At 38.5% G+C, this 26,235-nt stretch overlaps 1 long non-coding RNA gene across 4 annotated transcripts; it reads left to right on the top strand.

Annotated features, from left to right (window-relative positions):
- The first annotated feature begins 319 nt into the window (after positions 1-319).
- On the top strand, positions 320-24,558 carry LOC109551042 (uncharacterized). 4 transcript variants are annotated; one of them, XR_012327315.1, is made up of 4 exons: positions 322-5,795; positions 5,942-9,459; positions 10,431-10,466; positions 22,734-24,558. It is a non-coding gene; the product is annotated as an uncharacterized lncRNA (long non-coding RNA). The 4 variants fall into 4 exon arrangements; XR_002177749.3 differs by having other exon boundaries at positions 333-6,468; positions 9,244-9,459; XR_012327316.1 differs by having other exon boundaries at positions 320-9,556.
- Positions 24,559-26,235: the final 1,677 nt, after the last annotated feature.

Below are 26,235 nucleotides of genomic sequence, written 5' to 3'. Positions count from 1 at the left end.
CCAGCATCTATCACTGTGTGGCTTCCAGGGGGAAAATGCAAAGAAGCAAAGGCTCAGAGTTATCTTCCTCTCTTCTCTCTGTCTCATGCATGGAGTCAGCTTTGGGAATGGACTCACTCACTCCAAGCCTGAGCTCCAGAGTACTCCACAGCCCATGTGCCCTAGGGCCATCCAGCTTTATGTAACAGAGAAATGAAGTAGAACTCCTCCTGGTGAGGTTGCAAATCAATTAGAATTTGAGAAACATAAAACTGAAAGCCAGAGAGGACTGGCTGCCAGTCACACAGTGTGTCCTTCTGCCACGGCATTCCTGCCCCAATGATATGGGTACCAATGTTTATTCTGTTCTGGCAGAAAAAAAAAAAAAGCCCCAACTGGTGCAGCTCACAGCACTTTGGCTCAGAAGGGACCCAGCACACTCACACACCTGTGCTGCTCATCCAGCCATCAGGTTTTGATGATGGGAATTGCAAGGCAGTAAAGACAGTGCCTGCTGTTCATTCAGGGGAAAAAGTGAAATCTGCAGCTCAGCAGCCTTCTGGGTAAATGGTGTTCACAGTTTGCTCTGGGCTTCCTGATGCTTCCATTTAAACTACTATTGTTCTGTTTTCCTGGAGGAAGAAGAAAGAAAAAGGAGAGTTTTAACTGGGATTTTTCAGGTGGTGGGGCCTATTTATTTGTTTTTAGTGGTGAAATTGACTTTATTCAGCACATTTCTTTTTATTCCTGGAGAAACAAATTCAGAGCATGTGCAGAACCAGGGAAACGGAAGAGGTGAGATGGAGTAGGTTCTCAGTTCGCTTCCTGCTTACATGCCTGGAACGTTTCTCTAAGGCAGAACTTCCTAAACAGGGTGGATTTCAGTGTTCCAAAATACTGATCCTTTCAGCTCACAGGTGGCAGGACAAGGCCTGAAAGGGCCTCCAGTGGCCTTCTCCATGTATTTCAAGTCACTTCCAAATATAGTCCTTTTGTGTATATAGCAAGATGTGACATTTTTAGAGGCACTAAGAAACACTGTTTTAGAGCCTAACAGTCCCAAATTCTTGGAGAGAAACACAAGATGGCTATTTGACCCCATCAAGCCTCTGGTTTGCTAGGTTGTGTGGATGTGTATGTGTTTTACATATATACACATGTATGTGTATATGTGTGTCTGTACATATATCTATAGAGAGTATTAGAGAGTTAATCAAGCGTGGTGGCTAATAGCATATGCTTTGGAGTCTAGAAGATTTGGTTTGAAACTCAGTTTCACCATTATCTCACTGTATGCGACCTTGAGCAGGTTATTAAACCCCTCTGAACCTTGGTTTCCTGGGGAATAAATACCTACCTTTCAGGGTCATGACCTTGAGCAAGTCACACTCTGTTCTTCAGTTTCCTCATCTGTAAACTGGGAAAATAATAGTATTTATCTCAAACTTTTGCTGTAAGAATTAATATGTTAACTCATGTCTTAGTATATGAGTTAATATGTATATAAATCAGTTAGAACATTGCCTGTTATGTGATTAACTATGAAGTTGTGAGTCTTCATTATCATTAATCATCATCTCGTAAAATGTTTAGCACAATGTTTATCCTGTTTAGCACAGGATAGCTATCATCATCATTATTATCATAGTTAGCTTTGGAGAAGAAAATGTTTTTGTTCCCACCACAGAAAACCAAAATGTGTGGAGCTCTGACAATTGCTGAGAACATAGGAGATAAGACTCTTTTCTGAGTGAGTGTAAAGTAGACGTCATCTTTGCAGCCTAGAAGATGAGCTCCAATGCAGGCCTCTTATCTAGTCAAAAGTCTCTTCTCTTTACCCCTTTCTTTCCAGCCTCCCTCCATCATATTCCCGTCTTTTTTAAAGCACTTATCCATTAATTCTGCCAAAAAGAAAAATGGGAATATTTGTGTTCTTTGGAACCCTGGCCTGTCCTTGCCATATCAAAAAGCCAGCTGCCAAGGAAGATTTGCCCTGGGGCTCCCTGGCTTCCCCTTGGCATTCCCGTTCCACTGCTCTCCATGTTGGCAGCGGAGGGAAACAATGTTCATGGGAAGGAGTGTGAAGAGTCAGCAAAAGCTGAGCTGAGCTAAAGTGTTATTAGAAACAGAAGAATAACCAACAAATTGAACTTTCAGACAGGAAAATAGAGGCAACCAAGACCAAGTCCAGGTGGGCACCCCACGGGCCCAGGAGTCTTGGGGCAGATATATTGTGCAGGGGTGTGACATGGCAAAATGACCCCCTGTGGACTTCTTGTTGCTCCCTGTCATTCCATCTCGGGGTCAATCTACACCATCTCTAGGAATCCGAGCAGACAGCAGCCCCTAGAAGAGGAATAAAGCAGGAATCGCTTCCCTGGTTCACCCTCCTTTTCCGCATGCATGCTGGATTGTCAGGGAGCTGGTAGAAGAGGGCATGAGTCAGAACTTGAATACTCCAACTAGAGTTCATTCCAAAGCTCTCAGGACAGCAGCCCTGCTAAGGGGCTAGGAGAGCTGCGTGGGAGTCAGATGGACCTGTGCTGAAATCCTAACTCTTCTCTGCAACTGAATGATCATACTCAAGTTATTAATTTCTCTAAGCCTTGGGACCCGCATCTGAGAGATGGAATTAAAGGCAGTTGCACACATTACATTGTGCCTGAACCAGTTAATGTATGGAAAGAACTTGCCACAGTGGGGCATCACAGGTGCTTAATAAATGGTAGCTGTTGTTATTCTATCATCATTATCATTAACATTAAAGTCATGTATAAACCGCTCTTCAATGGGTCTGTCCACTGCTACCCCTGAGACAAAATCTTTTTCCTTTTTTCACTCACATCTGCTGGCAGCTTCCTGCTGGCCTTTCTTGACTCCTTTTCCTCTTTGAATACTGCAACTGATGTTGCTTTAATCTGGGTTTTACTTGTATATATGTGTTTACTCTTTGAGATAGTCCTGGGACTCTGAGCTCTCCTTGAGCCACCCTGGTAAGGAGTGAGGTTGGGACAGAACCCAAGTCTCAGATCTCATCTCCTGCTCTGATCCCTCCAAAGTCTTTTCCTGCCATATCCAATCTGACTGAGGAGACTTATAAACTGCAGATGCGTTCATGGGGCACTTGCTAGAGGCAGGAGAAGGGAAATGATCCCTCCCCACGGAATGATCTCTGGGAGGGAAGGTGGAAGGGAGACTGGGTTACACAACAGGGAAAAATCTTTCTGTCAGTAGCTTCTTATTGGCAGTTATTCTGGTTTCTGGTTTTCAAACTGCTGTGCAAAGTCAGCTACTGACAGTTTGGGCTGCCGTTTGATGATGGAAGAGGTTCATAAGCCCAACTGAAGTTCTCCCAAGCCTCCTCCATGGGATTGTTTCAAAGAAAAAGAGAAAAAATGCCATTGGTATCTTCTTTCTCCGAAGCTTTGATAGTCTCTCCAGTTATCATTCCGGAAAGGACTCTGATCTAGTATTTCATGAGAAAACCTAAATGAAGCATGTAAAAATAATCTTCTGTGGGGTCATAGGAGGGATGGCATTAGATGCTACAGATGGAAATGTTGGCTCAAAGGAACTGAGCTTCAGAATGAACAGGACCCCTTGGACGGTTGTCGACACAGGGTCTCCCCACAGGTCAGAATAGGGAAAAGGTGGTTCATCCTCTTAAGTGGCATGAAAAGAGGGCCTCAGGATACTTAAAGAGAGACTCTGCAATGCCAGGATTCTAAGCCTTACAAATCTAGCAGATGTTTTTGGTAGAGAATTTGGTTGGCTTTGAAAAAGAAGTAGAGGAAGACTTTTAACTCCGCGTGAGGACTCAGTCTTTGAAGGCTGATTAAACGAATACGTGGGTAATACTGTGTGTTTCAGACATCTCCCTTTCTTCGCTTCTGAACCCATTTTCAAGTGATTTTATCCGAGAGTTTATTGAAATGGCTCAGAATATAATTATATCTGTCTTCTTGGCCCTACCTGAGGGATTTGCTCTTTTCCATCTCTTATGTCTAACGAATTCTTGTCACTAAGTTCAATTTCTGGAATTATCTAGCTGACAAAAGTCTATAAAGTTTAGTGTGTCCTGGACATATCTAGTTAAAGAATTATAACTAAATTAATATTTACTGTGTTGCAGAGTGGAACTTAGGTCTGCATCCCCTCACTAGAGGGGGTAAAACAATGAAATGCAATGAGATGAAGTGATTCTATCCTTCCAAGGACAATTTCCTGTCCAACTTAAGCACCTTAACTTTGGTGGCTAAGCTAAGGACAATCTACTTTCTTCTTGTCCCTCCCTTAACAAGGAACTTATTAATTCATTCATTCACTCAACAAATATTTATTGAATATCTGCTGTGTGATAGGAACTCTTCCAGAAGCTGGGAATATAGTAGTGAATAAAACCAAGTTTATGCTCTCATGAAATTATATTTTACTAAGAGGCGATAGACCAATAACCTAATGACTATATTATATAATGCTGGTGGAGATAAGTGCTATGAAGAAAAACAAAGCAGGCTATCTAGCAGAAGACTTGTTTGGAAAGCAAACTATTTGGCTAGAGAGAAAGTAAAACACTAACACTTTTTTTTTGTTGTTCCTGCACAGTTTATTAAGTAAAAAGTACACTTTTAAACCAATGAATAAACCAGGGTTAATTCTAAATGCATTTATCATGTGTCTAGTTGCTTTTGGTTTCAGATTTTTTTTTCTTTATCACCAGATATATAGCTTGAGATTTCATCTGCCTAAAGAAACATGTTATCATTAAGTTAAGTTTTGATATATGGCAGAAATAACATGACCAAAGCATTAACACTTCAGGCATCCTTCAACCTGTACAGTTTTGCCACTTGAAGGGCTCAGGACTCTCAAATGATATTAGTGGTGCTCAGCAAAGATAAACACCTTTGTGCGGACATGGAGACGTGTACTTGTCATAAAGAGGGAACCGTGTCTCAGGGTCAGGTTTGACTGCCCCGTGAACACCAGCACTTACCTCAGAGATGCGCTGGGCAGAAATAGGCTTGTGATGCTGAACCCAACACATCCAATTTATTTCTTCTTCTTTTTTTGGCTTTAAATCTGCATTTTAAAAATCGTGGTAAAAAACACAGAACATAAAAAAATTACCCTCTAATTTTTAAGTGTACAGTACAGTACTGTTAACTATATACACAGTGTTGTACAGCAGCTCTCTAGAATTTTTTCACCTTGCATCACTGAATCTTTAGTGAAGATTGAACAGCAGCTCCCCATTTCCCCCTCCCCTGCATTCTACTTTCTGTTTCTCTGAGTTTGATTATATTAGATACCTCATATAAGTGGAATCCTACAATATTTGTCCTTTTGCGACTGGCTTATTTCACTTAGCATAATGTTTTCAAGTTTCATCCATGTCATAACGTTGGACAGGATTTCCTTCTTTTTTAAGGCTGAATAATATTTCATATATATATATATACACACACATACCACATTTTCTTTATCCATTCATTCATCGATGGACATTTCATTTTGGATGGTGGATCCAAATTTGGGTTTGTGGATTGTGCTGCGGTGAGCATGAGTAAGCAAATATCTCTTCAAAATCCTGTTTCCAATTCTTTTGGGTACCAATTTAGGCATTCTTGAACCACTGTATGATGTGTTGACCCCGAATGAAATGCATGGATCACTCTCTTTGTAATTTGCAGTGGTTCCTCCAACCCCCATACACCAAGTACCAGCTGTCTCCCAGGCTCCAGAGACCCAGAGGAGAATAGTAATAAAAGCTAACACTTCTATGATGCTGGGCACTCTTTTAAGAACCTTGGGAGGTAAGTACTATTATTGTCACTCAGGGAGAATGCTGAGGCATACAGTTAACTGGCAAAAAGAAAATGGGGCTTAGTCTCAGGCAGTTTGACCCCAGAGGCTGTGCTTGTAACCCTTACACTGAACAATCTCCTCTTTGCCTTCCAAGTGTTCAGGGTATGGCAGGACGGGGCTGACAGACAAGGAAATGACCACATTCAACAGTGCAGGAATTGCTGCTGTGTATACGCTCAAACAATTTGCTTTGGAAACATGGAGCAAAAAGCACTGAACTCTATGAAGTTGGGCAGGATTTTTCTAGAGGCAGAGAGGTTTGTGTTAAATCCTGACAGGTGAGTGGGAGGAACAAATGAACAAAGGGGCATTTAAGGTACCTTCCAGGTAAAACAAAATCCATGTTTTTTCACACCTGTTTCGTGCATACCTGCATTCAATACCTGCTGTTCAATTTGTGTGTGCTAGACCAGACTGCAAGTATTTTGTGTACTATTAATCCCAAACCCTTGTCACTGGAGGGCAAGTATAATAATCCTCATTTTACAGGTGAAGAGACTGAAATTCAGAGAGGTGAAGTATGGTGCCCAAGAACATCCAGCCGAAGTCCAAGTCCAGTTTGTCGGACTCTCAAGCTGGTACTCCCGACACTCTGCGAAGTATAAAGGGAAGACAGATGAGGTAGAAGTCAAGCTCTTCACCCTTGGAGACCCCTGAGGGTGCAGTTGCCCAGGCAAAGGTGTGGTGTGAGCTGGTCCAACTTGGTCCACTGACTGATAAACCTGCCTGGAGTACACAGCAGAAAAGGAAAGGTTAAGAACAAGGACAAGGTAGCAAGCCCTTTCTTTAAAGAAAAGAAAGCGGGGCCTCCCCCCCGCCCCCCACTCCCGAGCTTAGCACTTCGGCACCGCGGTGGAGCTGGGTGTTTGGTTGCCTTGCAGCCACTGTTCTCCTCGGTCTAAGGTTGCAGTTCAAGGCTCCGTTCACCTGACACTACTGAAAAGCGGAGCGAGTGAAACAGTGGCTTATCACAAGGCACCGGAGGTCTCTGTTTCTGGCTGCGTTCTACCGTGCACTTGGCATTCTGAAAGCACTTGTAGATGGACTGCCAAAATGCCAGCTTTTTTTTTTTTTTTTATAAATCCAAGGTAGGGTCAGATTTTCTCTCCATCCACCCTCCTCCCCATCCCCCAAGGTAGTAATCGCATCATAGGGAAACCTGAGCTGCTTGTTTTTTGCCGCTTGTTCCTATTTGCCTGGAAAATACATTTGCTGGAGAAGAATCCGGGAGGAGCTCGGTCTTGATTTATTGCTCTTTCCCTGTGAAATTTTTGCTTCTGAGAATTCTATTGTGTCAGAACTGGGGTGGGATTTAGGTCTTGCTCTCAAGGACCCGAGTCTTGGTAATAAGATTAATAAAGGGCATATTCTGGTCTTTCAAGCACTGTGATGTGGGCACTTATTAAGGAGAACGGAGAAGGGATGGTTTGTTAAATTGCTTTGCTGTTCCTGTGGACCTTTATGTACTACCCTAATGCACACGATGGGCAGACTCAGAGGTTCGAGGCTGTCTCACAGGTCCTCCCCAGAACTCTGCAGCACGTCTCTATCTCCTCATTCTCTCCCACACATAACGCCAAGATGCCCTTGACCAAGGGGCTCAGAAGAGGAATAAGTGTGTTTTGCCTTCAATTCAAACATCCTTAGTGATATAGGTGCTCCACGAATGTGTGTTGAACGGGTGAGCTGGGATTTAGGAAAGAGTGGGCGATGGTGGAAATGGGGGCAACAGGCTGGTAGAGAGTGAGGAAGAGAATGGTAGTCCATAGTAGGAAGGAAGACAAAGCTGGTGTCCTAACCTCCTTTGCTTTCTCCACCACCAAAATCCTTTACAGTCCTGGCTTGGGAAATTCAAATATGCTCAATATGTTCACACAGAGGAGGACTTTTCTCTTTGCAAACATGCTTGGGGAGTATTTTTAGTAGAACTTAAATCTGTTTTTACTTTGGGTTCGAAGAGCAACTCACATCCAATGACATTTTCTCTTTTGTGAGACAATCATGTAGTTAAGCACTTGTCAGCAATGGCCACAGGATAGGTTTCTTTTTGTAACTGCGCCAAAGTTTGAAGGGAAAGTTTTTTGTTTTTTTTTTTAAATCATTTCTCAATTCAGAAACTGTATTTTGGTAGATATGGAGGAAAGGACACTTTTGATAAATATACAAGGAGATGAAACAAGGATTACCTTGATTTTAATTATGACAATAATCCAATTGCTCTTTTTCGTGTGTGTGATTTTTAAAAACCACTTTATTGATATATAATTTACAGTCCATAAAATTTACTGTTTAACTATACAATTCAGTGGATTTAATTTACTTATAGAGTCGCTACTATCACCATAATCTAAGTTTGTAGCATTTTCATCCCCCTAAATAGAAACTATGTACCTGGTAGCAGTTACTCTTCATTCCCTCCAGCCCCCAGCCCTAGGCAACCACTATTCTATGGATTTGTCTGTATGGATTTGCCTCTTCTGGACATTTCATATAAGTGGAATCATCTAATATGTGGTCTTTCTTGTGACTTCTTTCACTTCGCATAAGGTTTTCAAGGTTCATCTGAACAATGTCTTAGCCAGTATCAGTACTTTACTCCTTTGTATGGCTGAATAATATTCTGTTGTGTGGATATACCACATTAATTAATTTTTTTACTTTTAAAAATGATTTATTTAAAAATTTTAATTTTATATTGGAGTATGGTTGATTTAAAATGTTGTGTTAGTTTCAGGTGTACAGCAAAGTGATTTAGTTATACGTATACATGTATCTATTCTTTTTCAGATTCTTTTCCCATATAGGTTATTAGAGTTCCCTGTGCTATATAATAGGTCCTTGTTGATTATCTGAAAATAATCCAATTGCTTTTAAATGACAAAATACAAAGTTATAAGCAGTTGGGATCATAATTTCTGAATGTGTGAGGTAATTATGTACATTCTTAGTGGAGTTAGACTTAACTCCTGAATTGTAATTTATTTGTGGTAGAGTGTCATTTTTCAACCTTTTACTAAGTTGGGGGTCAGAATAATTTGATACACAGTTGTACCTAAATACTTCCATAAAGAGGAAAAAAAGAGATTAAAATGCTGCCAGTTTACTGTGTGATATCACTTATATGTGGAATCTAAAAAATACAGCAAACTAATGAATATAACAAAAAAGAAACAGACTCACAGATGTAGGGAAAAACCTAGTGGTTACCAGTGGGGAGAGGGCAGGGGAGGGGCGATATAAGGATAGGGGATTAAGAGGTACAAACTATTATGTATAAATAAGCTACAAGGATACATTGACTACACAGGGAATATAACCAATATTTTATAATAACTATAAGAGGAGTATAACCTTTAAAAATTGTTAATCACTATACTGTACACTTGTAACATATAGTGTTGTACATCAACTATACGTCAACTAAAAAAAAGAGAGAGAAGAATCTGGAAAAGACAAAATCTATGAGACCTTGCTCCACATTGCTTGTCGTGATGCTTGAGGCTAAAGAAGATGGCTTCTGCTTTAATACGTTGAGGCCTAGAGGAACGTAAAATGGACTCAGATTCCTGGTGGTCTTCACTAGACAGCAAAGCATGCTTGGAAGATTTCCTGGTAAGAACCTGAGACCCTGTAAGAGCTCTGAGGTCAAGGACAATGTCTCTCCTGTTCATAGCTCTATTCAGGACACCTAATAAAGACTTCTAACCCAGTAAGTACTCAATAGATAATTGCTGAGTAGGCTGAATGAAATAAAATGGAAATGGAAATCTGAGACCTTATTGGGTTAAGTGCTGATGATTCAGCAGTGAATAAAACAAAGTCCCTACCCCTATGGTGCTTCCATTCTCACACAATGGTGTTGGTGTAGAGAATTTTGTCAGAATCATTCCACAGGCAATATATATTTTTGTTGAGAAACTATTTTTCCAGAGTGAATTGTACCAAATCAGTTTGATTCCTTGATCAATTTTCTACAGAGTACAGTTAAACATTTCTAATATTTCCATTTTCATTCTTATTTTATTAACTTATTTTACTATTTTTACTGAGAGCTTTTTTCTTGTGAAAACTTTGCAGTGAAATTTGATTCCTTGGTTAGTTTTTTGTCCATTTACAGTCTACCAATTATAGCTTATTCTATTTGTAATTTTTGAACTTCCTTTTGATTCCTGTTTTTAATAAGTCTAACTTTCCCAGGTCAGATTGAAGACCTCATAATTTAGCTGTTGCCAATCTTATTTGATGTTGATTGGTTCTACCATTTGTTATAAGTGAGATAAGAGATCACTAGATTGTGTTTATATCCCCACTAATTCTTGACATAGTGCAGGATGGCTCTACTGTCTGGAATTATTCTCCCATGTTTAACACAGATCTTCTGATCACTTTGCATATTCTGTTCTCTGTGTCAGCAGAACAGAGTGTCACCATATCTGGTTTCATCTCTAACTTTATCTCCTCCCCTGACACTTTAGGCATTGTTAGTTTCAGCCAAATGGACTTCCTACTGAATGATGCTTTACATTTTTTGTTCTTTCTAGCTTGAGAGGTTTTGCTTATACAAATTTTACCAATCTCTTTAGGTCTATGAAGGATGTTTCTGAATCTTCCAATCAGAGGTAAATTTTTTTATATCTTTGATGGCACAGATATTATGTTATATTATATTGTTATGTTATATTACATATTATGATATATAATACATATATATATATATATATATATATACCCCAAGATATATGTACATATATAATGACCTTGTCTTATTTTCCATGTTTATCTTGAAATTCCTTGAAGGTACTGTTTGTGCCTTATTTATAGTTATGTTATCTAGGGTTACTTAAAAACCAAGCTGAATCCCTTTCTGAACCCATATCACAGTAGGCTGGAGGGATGATCAGTCTCATTCTTGTTGCTTCTCCTCCCATCACAAGTTCACACTGCTACTATTGAGACACCTTAATCGAACCTGGAATGGTCCTTTCATTTTCTGCAGCTGTGCCCCATCTGTACCATATGTGGGGGGTGGGAAACAGGCACTGGGGGTTCCTGGGCCTAGGTTTCTTGGTAATTCATACAGACAAACCTCTGAGGCCTTGCCAACTCTCAGGAGTACTCCCCTGAGATGGGCCTGGGTCCTCATTCCTCTTATTTCTGTAGAATACACATTTCTCAGTTCTACCCATTTAGGTTATTTAAGATAAGCTCAAAAGACAAAAAAAGTCATCTTCTTCAAGTGGCTTCTGCTTTCTTAGGAAAATTCTCTGCATCAAGGAGATACTAAGGGCCTGGCTACTTGCTTGGAATGGTTGGGGAAGGGAAAAACATAAAGAAGAAAAAAGTATTAATATTTTAGGGAAAAATCCTTCCACAGACAAAAAGCTGAAAGACTGGCTCTGAGATGTGAACCTTTACACAAATAAAGGACTAATCTGAATCAGGGTTGTAGTCAGATGTTCAGCTGACTTGACACAGGAGACCAGTCAACTCTAAACCATTGGAAATATGAGGAAATAAGGACTGGCAGTTGAGCTGCTGGGGATTTGGTAACTAGCAATAGCTAGAAATGTCAACAAGAGGAGAAGCAGCATCAGGAAGGTTTGGCAAAGAGCGGGGAGGGCATTGGGACTCAGGGTCAGGACACTGGTCTTCAGGAGGATCAATGGGACTCAGGCAGGACCTTAGCTCTAGAGGAATGGGCATCAGGTCAGGCAATCACAACAGGGTGTTCAATAAGGAAAAACACAATGAGGACCAAATCACCAGAAAGGGATTCAAAGGTTAACCATATCCAGAAGCAAGGCTGACTTCATGCTAGGTTGCTGAGTCATTGAGCTACTTGATTATAGTTCCAGAATTTGCCCTCTAAAAGGAGGAAGGAAGATTGGTCCTCAAGCTGGGGGTGGGGCTAAGTTCCAGCCCGCTGTAGAAATATGAGTTGCCCAAGGGATGGAGAGTGAAGGGATGGGGGAGGAATGGAGAGTGAGTTAGGCAGGCCATTAAACTTGGGTTTCAATGCAGTGTTTGAAAGGACACTGGCATAAAAATTAGTCTTCACACACTTCTCCACACATGGATGCTATCAACACTTAACTTTAACTTTGACCAAAATAAAAATGGCCTGCTTTTAAAAAAATCACGACTTATATTTCCTTCTCAAAAGCTCCGTTGCCACAATTCCAAGGTAGAGAATGTCTTATATGTTGAAAAATATAGTGACAATATTGTTCTGATAATGACTGTTAGTGAAGTCTCCAGAATGAATAGAACATTTTCTGGGAGGATTAGAGAGCATGTCATGGATGATTGCCAGTTTGTGAACCATTAGTCAGGAAACACTTGTGTTAAGGTAACTCTAAGACCTTCAGTTGGGCAACAACCATAACTGATGCAGTGAAAGCACTTGAATGTTTTTCAGTGACTTCATAAGCAAATAGATCCAATCTCTTTCCACTTTAATCTGTACCACATTCTACAAAGAAAAAAAGTTTTCTTAAACTATTAAACACATTCTTCCTCTTGCTTCAAAATTTTGGTAGATCCTTAATATGCTCCACATCAAGTCCAAAGTCTTCCTGTCAAAGATATCCACCACTTGGGCTTCCCTGGTGGCACAGTGGTTGAGAGTCCACCTGCCGATGCAGGGGACACGGGTTCGTGCCCCGGTCCGGGAAGATCCCACATGCCGCGGAGCAGCTGGGCCCGTGAGCCATGGCCGCTGAGCCTGCGTGTCCAGAGCCTGTGCTCCGCAACAGGAGAGGCCACAACAGTGAGAGGCCCGCGTACCGCAAAAAAAAAAAAAAAAAAAAGATATCCACCACTTGAACTCACTCCAGCTATTCATTGTTCTCTCATTGTTCCCAGCCATATTCTTCCCTTAATCTGTTCTCTGAATATGTCAGGCTAATCATTCAAATCTGACTTCCACTTCTGGTCATGCTGTTGATGCCACTGGAGCAAACTCCTTCTGTCTTCTTTGGGATATCCAGATCCTGCCACCTTTCCAGATCAAGCTCTTGTTTCACTTCCTCCATGAAACCATTTCCAAGAACTTTCTCCCTTCTTTCGACTCTCAGTGTTGCAGAAACAAATGGTCATCTACTTACAACAACTCTCCTTTGCTTTTTCTTTTATAGAGTCCCAATTTTGTTCTGGGCAGCTCTTTTGAAGCAAGGAGTGATAATACTCTGGCTAGTGAGACAGAAATGAATTTCTATGAATTGTTTTCCCAGTATAGATATGGCATCTCCTTTTCCTCTTGAGGCTTCTTTTATTTTTTTCTAGCTTTATTGAGATAAAATGGACATGTAACATTTTGTGAGTAAGGTGTACATATACATATAAATGATTACCACCATAAGGTTACTTAACATGTCCTTCACCTCACATAGTTACCATGTTTTTTATTTTTGTGGTGAGAACAATTAAGTTCTACTCTCTTAGCAGCTTTCAAGTATACAACATAGTCAACTGTAATCATCATGCTGTACATAAAATCTCCATAACTGATTCGTTTTATAAATAGAAGTTTATTTCTTTGACTAACATCTCTTTTGTTCAACCCTCCAGTCCCTGGCAATCAGCAATTGACTTTCTGTTTCTATGAGTTCGGTTTTTTTAGATTCCATATATGTGATACTGGTATGTCTTTCTCTGACTTGGTTTACTTAGCATAATGCCCTCAAGTTTCATCTATATTGTTGCAAATGGTAAGATTTCCTTCTTTCTCGTGGCTGAATAGTATTCCATTGTTTATATACACCACATTTTCTTTATGCATTCATCTGTTGATGGCTACTTAGGTTGTTTTCATGTCTTGGATATCGTGAATAATGCTGCAACGTGTATGGAGTGCAGTATCTCTTCCAGATAGTGATTTCATTTCCTTTGGTTTATACTTAGGCGTGAGATTGCTGTATCATATGGTAGTTCTATTTTTAATTGTTTGAGGAGCCTTTATACTGTTTTCCATAGTGATTGTACCAATTTACATTTCTATCAATAGTGTTCCATCTTTCCTTTTCTCCACATCCTTGCCAGCACTCGTTATCTCTTGTCTTTTGATACTAACCATTCTGACATGTGTGAGGTGATATCTCATTGTGGTTTTGATTTGCATTTTCCTGATGATTAGTGATGTTTAGCACCTTTCTATTGCCATCTTTATGTCTTCCTTGGAAAAATGTCTGTGCAGGTCCTTTGCACACTTTTTAATCAAATTATTTAGTGTTTTTGCTATTGAGTTGTATAAGTTCCTTCTATATTTTGAATAATAACCCCTTAGCTATATGGTTTGTGATATTTTCTTTCATTCCACAGGTTGCCCTTTCATTTTGTTGATTGTTTTTTTTGCTATGCAGAAAATTTTTAGTTTAGTGTAGTCCCACTTGTTTATTTTTGCTTTTGTTGCTTCTGCTTTTGGTGTCATATCAAACAAATCATTACCAAGATTGATGTGAAGGAGGTTTTCCCTATGTTTTATTCTAGGAATTTTATGGTTTCAGTCTTACATTTAGGTCTTTAGTCTATTTTGAGTTAATTTCTGTGAGTGATATAAGATAGGGGTCCAATTTCATTACTTTGCATGTGAATATCCAGTTTTCCTAGCATCATTTATTGAAGAAACTATTTTTCCCCCATTGAATATTCTTGGCTCCTTTTTCAAATATTAGTTGACTGTATATGAATGGGTTTATTTCTGGGGTCTTCATTCTGTTTCATTGTGCTATGTGTCTGTTTTTATGCCAGGACCATACTGCTTTGGTTACTATAGCTTTATAGTATAGTTTGAAATCAGGAAATGTATTGCCTGCAGCTTTGTTCTTTTTTCCTCAAGATTGCTTTGGCTATTTAGGGTCTTTTCCACACAAATTTTAGGAAAATGCTATTGGAATTTTGAGAGAGATTGCATTGAATCTATAGATGGATTGGGGCAGCATGGACTTTTTAACAGTATTAATGGCTTTTTTGTGCCATAAACATGAAAAAATCTTTCCATTTATTTGTTTCTTCTTCAATTTCTTTCATCAGTGTTTTATAGTTTTCGGTATACAGATCTTTCACCTCCTTGGTTAAATTTATTTCTATTTTATTGTTTTTGATGCTTATTATAAATGGAATTTTAAAAAAAATTTCTTTTCAGATAGTTCAATGTCAGTGTATAGAAACCTGCATGATTTTGTATCCTGCAACTTTACTGAAATTATTTATTAGTTTTAACAGTGTTTTTCAGCTTTATTGAGGTATAATTGACAAATAAAATTATAAGATATTTAAAGTGTACATTGTGGTGATTCAATATATATATGCATTGTGAAAGGATTCCTCCAATCTAGTTAAACACACAATCACCTCACATATTTATCTCATTCTTCCTCTTCTCCTTCTTCTTCCTCTTCTTCTTCTTCTTTTTTTTAAACATCTTTATTAGAGTATAATTGCTTTACAATGGTGGGTTAGTTTCTGCTGTATAACAAAGTGAATCAGCTATACATATACATATATCCCCATATCTCCTCCCTCTTGTGTCTCCCTCCAACCCTCCCTATCCCACCCCTCTATGTGGACACAAAGCACCGAGATGATCTCCCTGTGAGATGCAGCTGCTTCCCAATAGCTATCTATTTTACATTTGGTAGTGTATATATGTCCATGCCACTCTCTCACTTCATCCCAGCTTACCCTTCCCCCTCCCTGTGTCCTCAAGTCCATTCTCTACATCTGTGTCTTTATTCCTGTCCTGCCCTTAGGTTCTTCAGAACCTTTTTTTTTTTAATTCCATATATATGCATTAGCATACGGTATTTGTTTTTCCCTTCCTGACTTACTTCACTCTGTATGACAGACTCTAGGTCCATCCACCTCACTACAAATACCTCAATTTCGTTTCTTTTTATGGCTGAAAAATATTCCATTGTATATATGTGCCACATCTTCTTTATCCATTCATCGGTCAATGGACACTTAGGTTGCTTCCATGTCCTGACTATTGTAAATAGAGCTGCAATGAATATTTTGGTACAAGACTCTTTCTGAATTATGGTTTTCTCAGGGTATATGCCCAGTAGTGCGATTGCTGGGTCATATGGTAGTTCTATTTGTAGTTTTTTAAGGAAACTCCATACTGTTCTCCATAGTGGCTGTATCAATTTACATTCCCACCAACAGTGCAAGATAGTTCCCTTTCCTTCACACCCTTTCCAGCATTTATTGTTTCTAGATTTTTTGATGATGGCCATTCTGACCGGTGTGAAGTGGTACCTCACTGTAGTTTTGATTTGCATTTCTCTAATGATTAGTGATGTTGAGCATCCTTTCATGTGTTTGTTGGCAATCTGTATATATTCTTTGGAGAAATGTCTATTTAGGTTTTCTGCCCATTTTTGGATTGGGTTATTTGTTTTTTTTGATATTGAGCTACATGAGCTGCTTGTATATTTTGGAGATTAATCCTTTGTCAGTTGCTTCATTTGCAAATAGTTTCTCCCATTCTGAGGGCTGTCTTTTCGTGTTGTTTATGTTTCCCTTTGCTGTGTGAAAGCTTTTAAGTTTCATTAGGTCCCATATGTTTATTTTTGTTCTTATTTCAATTTCTCTACGAGGTGGGTCAAAAAGGATCTTGCTGTGATTTATTTAATAGAATGTTCTGCCTATGTTTTCCTCTAAGAGTTGTATAGTGTCTGGCCTTACATTTAGTTCTTTAATCCATTTTGAGCTTATTTTTGTGTATGGTGTTAGGGAGTGTTCTAATTTCATTCTTTTACATGTAGCTGTCCAGTTTTCCCAGCACCACTTGTTTCAGAGGATATCTTTTCTCTATTGTATATTCTTGCCTCCTCTATCAAAAATAAGGTGACCATATGTGTGTGCGTTTATCTCTGGGCTTTCTATCCTGTTCCATTGATCTATATGTCTGTTTTTGTGCCAGTACCATATTGTCTTGATTACTGTAGCTTTGTAGTATAGTCTGCAGTCCAGGAGCCTGATTCCTCCAGCTCCGTTTTTCTTTCTCAAGATTGCTTTGGCTATGTGGGGTCTTTTGTGTTTCCATACAAATTGTGAAATTTTTTGTTCTAGTTCTGTGAAAAATACCATTAGTAATTTGGTAGGGATTGCATTGAATCTCTACATTGCTTTGGTAGTATACTCATTTTCGCAATGTTGATTCTTCCAATCCAAGAACGTGGTATATCTCTCCATCTGTTGGTATCATCTTTAATTTCTTTCATCAGTGTCTTATAGTTTTCTGCATACAGGTCTTTTGTCTCCTTAGGTAGGTTTATTCCTAGGTATTTCATTCTTTTTGTTGCAGTGGTAAATGGGAATGTTTCCTTAATTTTGCTTTCAGACTTTTCATCATTAGTATATAGGAATGCCAGAGATTTCTGTGCATTCATTTTGTATCCTGCTACTTTACCAAATTCATTGATTAGCTCTAGTAGTTCTCTGGTAGCATCTTTAGGATTCTCTATGTATAGTATCATGTCATCTGCAAACAGTGACAGCTTTACTTCTTTTCCAATTTGGATTACTTTTATTTCTTTTTCTTCTCTGATTGCTGTGGCTAAAACTTCCAAAACTATGTTGAATAATAGTGGTGAGAGTGGACAACCTTGTCTTGTTACAGATCTTAGAGGAAATGGTTTCAGTTTTTCACCATTGAGAATGATGTTGGCTGTGGGTGTGTCATTTATGGCCTTTATTATGTGGAGGTAACTTCCCTCTATACCTACTTTCTGAAGGGTTTTTATCATAAATCGGTGTTGAATTTTGTTGAAAGCTTTTTCTGCATCTATTGAGGTGATCATATAGTTTTGCTCCTTCAATTTGTTAATATGGTTTAACACATTGATTGATTTGCATACACTGAAGAATCATTGCATTCTGGGATAAGCCCCACTTGATCATGGTGTATGATCCTTTTAATGTGCTGTTGGATTCTGTTTGCTAGTATTTTGTTGAGGATTTTTGCATCTATGTTCATCAGTGATATTGGCCGTAATTTACTTTCTCTGTGACATCTTTGTCTGGTTTTGGTATCAGGGTGATGTTGGCCTCATAGAATGAGTTTGGGAGTGCTCCTCCCTCTGCTATATTTTTGAAGAGTTTGAGAAGGGTAGGTGTTAGCTCTTCTCTAAATGTTTGGTAGAATTTGCCTGTGAAGCTATCTGGTCCTGAGCTTTTTTTTGTTGGAAGAATTTTAATCACAGTCTCAATTTCAGTGCTTGTGATTGGTCTATTTATATTTTCTATTTCTTCCTTGTTCAGTCTTGGAAGGTTGTGCTTTACAAAGGATTTGTCCATTTCTTCCAGGCTGTCCATTTTATTGACATATAGTTGCTTGTAGTAATCTCTCATGATCCTTGGTATTTCTGTAGTGTCAGTTGTTACTTCTCCTTTTTCATTTCTAATTCTGTTGATTTGAGTCTTCTCCTTTTTTTTCTTGATGAGTATGACTAATGGTTTATCAATTTTGTTTATCTTCTCAAAGGACCAGCTTTTAGTTTTATTGATCTTTGCTATTGTTTCCTTCATTTCTTTTTCATTTATTTCTGATCTGATCTTTATGATTTCTTTCCTTCTGCTAATTTTGGGGGGGGTTTGTTTTCTTTCTCTAATTGTTTTTGGTGTAAGGTTAGGTTGTTTATTTGAGATGTTTCTTGAGGTAGGATGGTATTGCTATAAACTTCTCACTTAAACCTGCTTTTGCTGCATCCCATAGGTTTTGGGTCATCGTGTTTTCATTGTCATTTGTTTCTAGGTATTTTTAAATTTCCTCTTTGATTTCTTTAGTGATCTCTTGGTTATTTAGTAGTGCATTGTTTAGCCTCCATGGGTTTGTATTTTTTCCAGATTCTTTCCTGTAATTGATATCTAGTCTCATAGCGTTGTGGTTGGTAAAGACACTTGATACAATTTCAATTTTCTTAAATTTACCAAGGTTTGATTTGTGACCTAAGATATGATCTATCCTGGAGAATGTTCCATGAGCAGTTGAGAAGAAAGTGTATTTTGTTGTTTTTGGATGGAATGTCCTATAAATATCAATTAAGGCAGTCTGGTCTACTGTGTCATTTAAAGCTTGTGTTTCCTTATTTATTTTCTGTTTGGATGAGCTGTCCATTCGTGAAAGTGGGGTGTTAAAGTCTCCTACTATTATTGTGTTACTGTCAATTTCCCCTTTTATGGCTGTTAGCATTTGCCTTATGTATTGAAGTGCTCCTCTGTTGGGTGCATAAATATTTATAATTGTTATATCTTCTTGGATTGATCCCTTCATAATTATGTAGTCTCCTTCTTTGTCTCTTGTAATAGTCTTTATTTTAAAGTCTATTTTGTCTGATATGAGAATTGCTACTCCAGCTTTCTTTTAATTTCCATTTGCATGGAATATCTTTTTCCATCCCCTCACTTTCAGTCTGTATGTGTCCCTAAGTCTGAAGTGGGTCTCTTGTAGACAGCATATATACAGGTCTTGTTTTTGTATCCATTCAGCCAGTCTATGTCTTTTGGTTGGAGCATTTAATCCAATTACATTTAAGGTAGTTATCGCTTATGTATGTTCCTATTACCATTTTCTTAATTGTTTTGGGTTTGTTATTGTAGGTCTTTTCCTTCTCTTGTGTTTCCTGCCTAGAGAAGTTCCTTTAGCATTTGTTGTAAAGCTTGTTTGGTGGTGCTGAATTCTCTTAGCTTTTCGTTGTCTATAAAGGTTTTCATTTCTCTGTCAAATCTGAATGAGAAGCTTGCTGGGTAGAGTAATCTTGGTTGTAGGTTTTTCCCTTTCATCACTTTAAATACGTCCTGCCACTCCCTTCTGGCTTGCAGAGTTTCTGCTGAAAGATCAGCTGTTAACCTTATGGGGATTCCCTTGTATATTTTTTGTTGAATTTCCCTTGCTGCTTTTAGTATCTTTTCTTTGTATTTAATTTTTGATAGTTTGATTAATGTGTGTCTGGGCATGTTTTTCCTTGGATTTATCCTGTATGGACTCTCTGCACTTCCTGGACTTGATTGACTATTTCCTTTCCCATGTTATGGAAGTTTTCAACTATAAACTCTTTAAATATTTTCTCAGTCCCTTTGTATTTCTCTTCTTCTTCTGGGACTCCTTTAATTTTTTTTTTTTTTTTTTTTGTGGTATCCTGGCCTCTCCCGTTGCAGAGCACAGGCTCTGGATGTGCAGGCTCAGTCGCCATGGCTCATGGGCCCAGCCGCTCTGCAGCATGTGGGTTCTTCCTGGACCGGGGCACGAACCCGTGTCCCCTGCACCGGCAGATGGACTCTCAACCACTGCGACACCAGGGAAGCCCTGGGACCCCTATAATTTGAATTTTGTTGTACTTCATGTTGTCCCAGAGATCTCTGAGACTGTCCTCAATTCTTTTCATTCTTTTTTCTTTATTCTGCTCTGTGGTAGTTATTTCCACTATTTTTCTTTCTTTTTTTTCTTTTTTTTTTTTTGCGGTACGCAGGCCTCTCACTGTTGTGGCCCCTCCCGTTGCAGAGCACAGGCTCCGGACGTGCAGGCTCAGTGGCCATGGATCACGGGCCTAGCCACTCTGCAGCATGTGGGACCTTCCCAGACTGGGGCACGAACCTGTGTCCCCTGCATCGGCAGGTGGACTCTCAACCACTGCGCCACCAGGGAAGCCCCTATTTCCACTATTTTATCTTCCAGGTCACTTACCCGTTTTTCTCTCTCAGTTATTCTACTCTTGAGTCCTTCTAGGGAATTTTAAATTTCATTTATTGTGTTGTTCATCATTGTTTGTTTGCTCTTTAGTTCTTCTAGTCCTTGTTAAACGTTTCTTGTATTTTCTCCATTCTATTTCCAAGATTTTGGATCATCTTTAGTATCATTACTTTGAATTCTTTTTTAGGTAGACTGCTTATTTCGTCTTCATTTGTTTGGTCTGGTGGGTTTTTATCTGGCTCCTTCATCTGCTGTGTGTTTCTCTGTCGTCTCATTTTTTTAAAAAATAAATTTATTTATTTATTTTTGGCTGTGTTGGGTCTTCGTTTCTGTGCGAGGGCTTTCTCCAGTTGCGGTGAGTGGAGGCCACTCTTCATCACGGTGTGCGGGCCTCTCACTGTCACAGCCTCTCCCATTGTGGAGCACAGGCTCCAGATGCACAGGCTCAGTAGTTGTGGCTCACGGGCTTAGTTGCTCTGTGCCATGTGAGATCTTCCCAGACCAGGGCTCGAACCCGTGTCCCCTGCATTGGCAGGCAGATTCTTAACCACTGCGCCACCAGGGAAGCCCTCTCTGTCATCTCATTTTGCTTAACTTACTTTATTTGGGGTCTCCTTTTTACCGGCTGCAGGTTCGTCTTTCCTGTTGTTTTTGTTTCTGCCCCCAGTGGCTAAGGTTGGTTTAGTGAATTGTGTAGGCTTCCTGGTGGAGGGGACTGGTGCCTGTGTTCTGGTGGATGAGGCTGGATCTTGTCTTGTTGGTGTGCAGCACCACATCCGGTGGTGTGTTTTGGGGTGTCTGTGACCTTATTCTGATTTTAGGTAGCCTCTCTGCTAATGGGTGGGGTTGTGTTCCCGTCTTGCTAGTTGTTTGGCATAGGGTGTCTAGCACTGTAGCTTGCTCATCATTGAGTGGAGCTGGGTGTTAGCGTTGAGATGGAAGTCTCTGGGGAAATTTCGCCGTTTTATATTACATGGAGCCGGGAGGTTTCTGCCGGACCAATGTCCTGAACTGAGCTTTCCCACCTCAGAGGCACAGGCCTGACACCCAGCTGGAGCACCAAGACCCTGTCAGCCACACACCATGTGTTCTTTTAAGAGCACTCTTAAGTAACAACCTGATTATGTGCAGTACAACTTTGCTTTTGAATTGAGAGTTGCGGTGAATGTGATTTTTGCCTTCTCCACATGGTTGAAGGTTACAATTTTTGTTTTTGGAAACCCCACCACCTCCTTGTTTCTATTACTATTTTTGCAAGAAAAGTGTAAGGAGTGTTGGAGTGGAGGTGGGATTTGTGATCAGGAAAGCCCTGGATGCCCCCCTTCTCCATCTTCCACCTCTCTCTCTCTGATTAGTTCCTATCCAGCAGCAGATTGAAGCAGGAGATGGTCCTTCTCAATGTTTGTTCAGCAGCTTCACTTCTAGGTGAAGTCTTCATGAACCAAGTCCCTTCTTCTTCTTCTCCTTCTCCTTCTCCTCCTCCTCCTTCTTCTCCTTCTCCTCTTCCTCCTCCTTCTCCTTCTTCTTCTTCTTCTTCCTCTTCTTCTTCTTCTTCTTCCTCTTCTTCTTCTTCTTCTTCTTCTTCCTCTTCTCATTATTGGTGTGAATATTTAAGTTCTACTCTTTTAGCAAATTTCAATTATACAATAGTGTTATCAACCTTAGTCATCATGTTATACATTAGATCCTCAGACCTTATTCCTCTTATAGCTGAAAGTTAATAGCCTTTTGCCAACCCTTCCCTATTTTCTTTATGTCCCAGCCCCTGGCTACCACTTTTCTACTCTCTCTAATAATTTTTTTGTGGGGGGAAGGTAAAGTCTTTAGGATTTTCTGCATATAAGATCATGTCATATGCAAACAGGGAAATTTTTACCTCTTTCTCTCTGATTTAGATGCCACTTTGTTTTTCTTGCCTACTTGCTCTGTCTGAAACTTCCAGTACCATGTTGAATAGCAGCAATGAGAGGGGGTACCCTGGTGTTGTTTCTGATCTTAGAGAAAAAGCTTTCAGCCTTTCACTGTTGAGTCTGATGTTAACTGTGCTTGTTACAGATGGCCTTTATTACATTATTTTTATACCCAGGTGTTGAGAATTCTTATCATGAAAGAATGTTTAATTTTGTCAAGTGCTTTTTCTGCATCTATTGATAAAATTGTATGATTTTTATCTCTTTCATCTTCTTCCTAGAACCTGGACTCTAAGTTGCAGGTGGAGAAGTCATCTTGTGTTTATAAAATGACCAAAGGAATAAAAAAGAAATGCTAAGGATGGCAGAACATAAAGAGAGTAGACTGGGATTTTAGTAATATCATGGGTTTACTGCACCAGCCCTGCACTGCCTATCTATAGCCATCTTTTTTTTTTTTTTTTTGTATGACAAAATAATCCCTCTTTTGGATAATTCACAATAGGTTAGTGGGTGAAATGTACAGCTATTGGAACACCTATATAGTACCCCCATGTACTATATACATATACATATACATATATATACTATATACTATATACATGTCAATGTCATACCATAAATCAGTTATTTATTTTCTTACCTCTTTATCTTTGCTAATTTTTTCTCTCCAATTAGATGATTATCTCCTTGTGGGTGGGTATGATCTTATATGTCTTTATCAATATTTTATCATTATTCTTAGACACTGTTAGAGGCATCTAAGTAATTGAGTGCAACTAACACGCAATTATATCAATCAGCCAGTAACTATGTAATAATATAAACTATGCATCCAGAATAATAGAGATCATGCAAGCTGGGGGAGTTTGCATTTTGGAGTAGTTTTATTTTTATACTAGAAGTCAGATCGTTGCATATGGGTTTTTAATGTACTTGTTTTAAAATGGTCGTTGAGTCTTTTCATACATTAGATTGTTATATTTCAGTATTTAATTTCATTATATTTTGCATTAAAGGAGTGCTTGTAATTTCAGCAGCCAGTGTTAAAAACAGAATAATTAGATGATAGAGTCAGGCAACCTTATAAAACCTATTTAAACTATATCTTAATGTAGTTCTTATTATGGGATAAATCATATAATACTATGAAGATATTCTTGCATTTCCAATGCAAATTTGAAAGAAATATTCTTTCATTAGCTGTGTAAGAAGCCATTCCTGCAATTCAGGAAGTCAAGAAACTGAAAGCCTGGGCGTTGGATGAATTATCTATATAGAGTTAAGTTCACCAAGATGATAAGAGTAAATGATAGAGAGGGAAAGAGTGAGCCAGGTACTAAAGTGACTGATGAATGAAGAAGATTGATCAAGAGGTAAAAAACAGCAAAATGAAAGTCAGCAAGGGATATTGTCAAATGATTATGTATTGGTATCAAGTATTATTATTAAAAGCATTATTTTATTAAAGTTTTGATTTTTCTTTCCAATAATTATTTATGAAAGTAATTTTAAGTTTCTAAATTAATGGTTTTCTTTTATTTGTTCTTTATTTTGAATTTTATTATATTTTGACTATATAACATGGCCTGTTTAATTCCATTTAGTAGAACTTCTTTGTGGCTTAATACATGGTCAATTCTTATCAGTGTTTCACTGTTGTTTTAAAAGAATATCATTCTCATTTTGAGGGGTCTAGAGTTTGATATATAGCTCTTGAGTTCATCTTACTAATTATATTATTCAGAGAGTGAGGAAATCAAACCCACAGTTTAACTCATTTTGTATTAAACGCAGAATAATATGTGTATGCTATTATATAGTTTGTTGTGTGGAAGAAAACTTGAAAATTTAAAAAATTTGAAAGATTAACCCTGTGATTCTGACTTTAAAATATTACTTGATGCTGTTTGTTATTTTAAGCTGAAAGTTGTTAAGAGAATTTGCTTAAATTTTAAAAGACTATTGAAATATTTTAAAATAATTTGTAATTAACTCTAAATAGTTGTGTAAAAGCTAAGGAGGATTTGCCTAGTAGTGTTGTGTATGTATCTGCCCTATCAAGCACTTGAAGTTCTTCAAAAGAAAATAAAATATACTAATCTAAATGCAGTTCAAAATGCTTAAGGAAATCAATTAAGTCCATGAATTAAATGGCTTAAGTGTAATTTAGTCCATTCTACATTAGTTGGCCATACATTAATTAAAGATTTTCCTGAAAATTATTGTTCTTGTTTTACATAAAATTTACTAGATTTATAGATAACATGAAAGAATCTTTAAGTGAATTTGAATTTAAAAGCTTAAGGGAAATTTCAGCACTTTTTTTGTGTATGTCCTATTTTTTTTCTTTTTTTTAAATTGAAGCATAGTTAATTTACAATATTACGTTAGTTTCAGGTGTACAATGTTTTTCTAGATTAAACTACATTTAAAGTTATTATAAAATAATAGATATATTTCCCTGTGCTGTACAATATGTCCTTGATGCTTATTTATTTTATACATAGTAGTTTATATCTCTTAATCCCCTGCTCCTATCTCGTTCCTCCCCCCTTCCTTCTCCCCACTGGTAACAACTAGTTTGTTTTCTATATCTGTGACTCTGTTCCTGTTTTGTTATACATACCCATTTGTTTTATTTTTTAGATTCCACATATAAGTGATAACACAGAGTATTTGTCTTTCTCTGACTTATTTCACTAAACATAGTGCTCTCTAGGTCCATCCACGTTGTTGTAAATGGCAGAATTTCATTCTTTATTATGGCTGAGAAATATTCCATTGTATCGATATATACCCCATCTTCTTTATCCATTCATCTTTTGATGGGCACAGGTTGCTTCTATCTTGGCTACTGTAAATAATGCTGCTATGAACTTTGGGGTGCATATATCTTTTCAAATTAGAATTTTCATTTTCTTTGGATGTATATACCAAGTGAAATTGCTGGATCAGTTCTATTTTTAGTTTTCTGAAGAGCCTCCAAACTGTTTTCCACAGTGGCTGCACCAACTTACAGTCCCACCAAGAGTGTACTAGGGTTCCCTATTCTCTATATCCTTGCCAACATTTGTTATCTGTAGACTTTTTGATGATAGCCATTTTGACTGGTGTGAGGTGATATCTCTTTCTGGTTTCAATTTGCAGCCAATTTCAGTTTTAAATTGGGAAATTTATTATACTGAATACTTAAATTCCATGTAATTCTAAATAGTCTTTTCTGGGCACAAAATCCCTCCTTGAGCATCAGAAAACTCCCATTAATGAAAGCTAATATTTTTAATACGAAGTCCAGAAATGGGGGTGGGTGGATATGGCTTTATAAACAAAGAACCATAGAAGAAATCTCAGTGAAAGACTTCAGGGAAAATGACAACATGAACACAGGTGTCATAGAATCCTCCCATCCTCAACTGAATTGAACAAAGGAATGCAAACATAGAGAAGCTGTACACAACACCAGAAAGAAGACTATCTGTATCTTACAAAATTTCATGAAATTTTACTAGATCCATTTGCAAATGGGACCAAAATTAAAGGAAGCTATCAAGGGGTCAATAACACTTCCATTTAAGAAAGTAGAATGGTTTCATGAAGCAAATGGACAGATATCCTGGAAAAATACCATCCTCTAATTTTGAGGGGCCAGGGCTGGAAGCAAAGGGCAGGGGGCCCTGGAATGGGTCAGGGGAATCTTTCATTTAAAGTCTCTTTTACCACCACAGATCAACAGAGTTTGGAAGCAGAATGGGCACCCTTGGCAGGAAGCTGATTCTCCCA

The sequence above is a fragment of the Tursiops truncatus genome, chromosome 17, assembly GCF_011762595.2.
Source record: "Tursiops truncatus isolate mTurTru1 chromosome 17, mTurTru1.mat.Y, whole genome shotgun sequence".
NCBI classification, from domain to species: Eukaryota; Metazoa; Chordata; class Mammalia; order Artiodactyla; family Delphinidae; genus Tursiops; species Tursiops truncatus.
Note: the sequence above shows the minus strand (reverse complement) of the source record. Positions and strands in the feature narration are given on the sequence as shown.